Source organism: Acomys minous (assembly GCF_964271855.1).
Source record: "Acomys minous genome assembly, chromosome: 2".
Classification (NCBI taxonomy): domain Eukaryota; kingdom Metazoa; phylum Chordata; class Mammalia; order Rodentia; family Muridae; genus Acomys; species Acomys minous.
In genome coordinates, this window is record NC_140484.1 from 26351818 (window position 1) to 26356783 (window position 4966).

Consider the following 4966-nt stretch of genomic DNA (forward strand, 5'->3'; position numbering starts at 1 on the left):
TAGTCAATAGGCAGCACAGTCTCCTTGTGAGTCCTATAACATGGGGAGTAGGGGCTACCTTTGACATGGTCTGCAGTGCCTACTCATTGATCACTTCTTCCTGGTGGTGAGGCCTTGCCAGGCCACAGAGAAAGAAGATATAGGCAGTCCGGATGAGACTTGATAGGCTGAGGTCAGATGATAGTGAAAAGGGCCTCCCCCATTTCTGAGGGACTAGGGAAGGAGGAGAGAGGAAGGATGGGAACAGAAAGCATGGGGAAGCCTGCAGCCGCTGGTGCCCACGGTGGCTCCAAGACAAAAGAAAGGAGAGTACAAGGGGAAGAGTGGTTCAGTCTCAACACCTGCAATATGAGAAGAAGGTTCCTGAATCAGCCAAGGGAGAGGAGGCACGCTGCAGCGCCCAGAAGCAAAGAAGCTGAACCACTTTGTGGGGCAGCTTGGCTGTGACCAGCTGAAAAACTGCTGCACGGAGGTGACTCCTTAATTCGTTTTTAATTGAGCTTAATTATAGTTTTGAAGTTTTGTTTAATGTGTAGTAACCATAGAGTCACCTTCAATTTCATTGTGGTAAAGTAGTAAAGCCAGGCTCAATGTTTCTTTCTATTTCTGAATAAAGGCTTTAGAAAATCAGGCTCATAATCATCATATCCGCCTTTCTCTACACCAAAGAAGAAAATAAGATCATGAAATAAAGTGAAACCAAACCTACGATAAGACCCAATAATGCCCCTTTTGCCTATCTTCCCTAAAATCTAAGTCAAAACACCATTGAGGTAGCTTCTTATAAAGACATATTGCAGCATTGATCATAAAATGTTATTAAAAAATCAACCTAGGCATCCATCAACAGGTAAATGCTTAAAACAAAAATGTGTCTGTGAGATATATGGGGCTAGGAGGCCAAAGATGATGCTCCGATGTTATAGAGTGTTAGGTGACTGTTCAGGCAGTAAACTGTCTTGGTCATTTTTCCATTTTGGAAGCTGCTAACCTGCACTTCTGGTTCACTCAAGTATTTAAGTTTTATTCCTTATGAAGCCTCTGATGTGGTTGAAGGCCAGATAGTGTAGTTTTACAATTCAGCTTAGTTGATTAGGGGTTAAGATGCTTTTAGATCAAGATAGATGTTTTTAGTTAATAGAAATGAGATATGATAGATATTGATTTTCATTCAGGTATTTAGACTCAACAAGATACTTCAAGTTTGCCAAATACAAATAGCCAAATGACTATGAATGTAGGTTATATAGTTCCTGATTGTCTTGCGGTTCTTCCTGCTGTGTGTAGTTTATTTTATTCATGCATAATAATATGAATGTATATGTTAAAAAGAAATATAATAAAAAATAAAAATAAATAAAATATTTTTTAAAAACTACAACACCTTGTAGCCTCTCAAAGACTCCTGGGCATTTCATCAGGCAAAATAAATTTAATTACACTTTGAGTTCTCAAGTATGAACACATGTAAATGTCTCTTCTGAGATGCAAAGCAAACTTTTAATTGTTAGCCATCTAATATCAAAAAAGAAAGTTAACTTCCAATATACAATGTCACAGTAAATATTCCTATTCCAAAATGGTGGGATATGAGAAGAGCAAGAAAAGACAGAAACACGGCCAAGCACACATCAAACCCTGTAGCATACTTCATACTCAGCCTCTGAGGTACACAGCCGCGTGATCTGGGCTCCTGAGCACTTAGGCTGCTTTGTGTCTGCTGCCTGCAGCACACCTAGCGTCTCACCAGAGCTGGCTTCACAGTTACTTTCAGTGTTCACTGTTTGTCCAACAATAACATTTGTAGACTTGTTGTTTCCTCAATATTGAACAGTTAGGGTTTAGACATAGTATATAAAAGTTATTTTATGGGACTATATTCAGTTAGACCATGCATTTTTTTTCTTGGTACTTCTTTAGTCTTGAACTTGGTTTGTGTCCCTGCTTCTGATATGTCTTGAGGGAATCCAAGAATATTTTTAATGTGTGTTATTGTAAAATCTCAGTTAAATAATTTGCTAAGTGATTGATTTTTTGACAAGGAAGTTAAGTTCTTCTTTAGCAAAGTGTCCACTCACCATGTGTCTAGAAATCCTCGTGTGGGGTTTGTGTGTTTAGATTTTGTTGTAATCTTCTTTTCTAGGTCTCAGCAATGACTCACCTTGGGCCACTCTGCAGTATCAGCTGAAATTGAGGCCAGAAGTTGGTTAAAGTGTGTTCCCACTCAACAGCCAGGATGTCATGCTCTTGACATATTGCTATGTGGTGACAATGACATGAGGACTGCAGTTAAAGACACCCATCTGCCAGCCTTGATGGTCTTCTTGTGGGGCTTCTGGGTCCATTACTCCATACCCCTTACACCTGGAGTCCAATAGCTAGCCCTAGCATCTGTCCTGATTCCTCACAGAGTGAACACTCTCAGAGGACATCCATGTTGGGCTAATATCCATCTATAAGTGAGTATATATCCATGTGTGTCTTTCTGGGTCTGGATTATCTCACACAGGATGACCATTTCCAATTCCAAACTTCTGCAGGGACGCATAGGATTGCCATTTGAAAAATCCAGGGTGAAAATGTTGAGAGCTCATATGTATTTTATGGAACAATTTGTCTGCAATCAAGAAGTCTGGCGCAAACTTTCAGAACTTTATAACAACGAATACACACGTCTATGCAAACCCAGTCTTTTGCTTAGAGGAGCTAAGGACAACTAATCTACATAACTACTTATATTGTGAACAATGTGTAGATGTCAAATATACCAAAGTGAACCTGAAGAACTCCAGCTTTCAAGAAAGTATTTTGCACAGCACTGAAACTCAACAACAGAAACAGAGCTCTCTTTGGACTTCAGTTTGCAGGTCAAAGTGAGAAGGAACCCAAAACTCTCTTAAGGCAGTTGAAGGCATATTGAAAACATGGCAGATCAGTCGGTCTTAAGGTTTCAGAAATTCTGTGACGTTAGGTTTCAAACTATACAATAGAACTTCTTGGTCTGTGACATTTACTAAATGCTTAGTGCTGTTTTTATTCTAATTTTCTGTTTAAGGAGTTAGTTATAAATAATGTTTACATAAGCCTTTAGTTGCCTGTACAACTAAGTAGGAAAATAGAGAAGATTCATGAATAAATGTTTAAGACTAATTGCATATCAGTTTTTATATCATCTTTCCCCCCCTCTCTATCACACACACACACACACACACACACACACACATCTTGTTAAATAAACCATGATGATTTATTAACTGAAAAAAAAAAACCCAGTTGTCTTAGCAATTCATTCATCAGAGATGTGAGGCATAAACCTGGAGTTTGCTTCTGATTTGTAGAGCTGTGTTGTCTTGATTTTTAAGCACTTTTGTGACAACATTAAGGTCCCCTCAAGGAGACATTCAAGAGCACACCCACGTCTTTGTATTAGAAGAACTGACTCAACTGCCTGAGGTTGTCAGTAGCCATTGTATATTGGCATTGTGGGATAAAAATTTAGAAGACTGAAAGACAAAGGCATTTTTTTCTAATCTATCATTTAAACATTTTAGAATAAATAACATACAATTATAATTTTTCATATTTACATATTTATACAATAATATAACATGCTTTTGATAGTGTTGATTTTCCTTTAATGTTCCTTTATCTCCATGATACTTTTGAATCACAGTCTTCTCCATCAAACAATTTTACCTAAATCTATTTTTTCTAAGTTAGACAAAAGCCATTGGTAAGTTTGTCTCTCTTAGTATGAATCATTGAATATGTTCTTGAAAATATGTAATTTTATTCTTGGTAGCTGAAATATATGGTATTTATGTATGTATATCTAGATATAAACACATGTGTACACATGCACAATCAAGATAATATCTTATTGATTAATTTAGTAGTGACGTTTCTGAATAATGGCATAACAAACATGGGCATTCATATTTCTCTATTTTATTTAATACTTTTTAGTGTATCCTTAGAAGTGAAGCAGCTATGTAACCTGATATTCCTAATTATAGTTTTAGAAAGGATCCCATACTCATTTCAATGGTAGTTAGCTTAATTTGTAGTCCATCAATAGTATTCAGTGTAACTCTTATATAGTTTATATTTCTTTTTTACTTATATTGATTTTATTCGTGATGATAGCCATTCGAAATGATAAGAAGGAACCATGATGAGATTCTGATTTTCATTTATCTCATAATGAAGGGTGATAATTATTTTTCATGTAAGAAGTGATCATTTTTATTGTTCATTTAAAATATATGTGCAGTACATTTCTTATGTATTGAGTGAGCTGTTACCTTTGTTTGTGCTAAATTTTGAGTTCTTGATATGTATTGGGTATTAATCCCTAGTTACACGAATAACTGTCAGAGTTTTCTTGCTACACTATAAATTATCATTTGTTCATAAAATTGTTCTATTTTCTGTGAAGAATTTTAAAAATATTATAAAAATCCATATGTCAGTTCCTTCTATTATTTCATAAACCATTGCATCCTATTAGTAAAAATAGAGCTAACACATACCTTGCAGAGGACCAATATTCAGATTCAGAAACCTACATGATGACTCACAACCATCCATAATTGTAGTTCAAAGGTATTCATGTCTATTCTGATCTCTGTTCACTCCTAGACACCTGTAGTACACACACACATACATTGAAGCACACAAAGACACATAGACTTAAATAAATTAATATTTTTGAAATAAAATATTCTCTTTTTAGTCAAGAAAAGGAACCATGGAATAGAAAGAGTTCATAAGATGAACTAAACATTTTATTAGTGCTTATACTTTCTGGACAAATGCACATAGTGTAGCAAAGTAATACAATGACACACAAACTGAAGCTGATTCAAGATAAAGAGAAAAATAACCTAATTCTTCACACTATAGAAAGCAATGAACTCTCAAAAAAAAACCCAGAAAAATACATAGAAAACTTTAAAAAAATCCT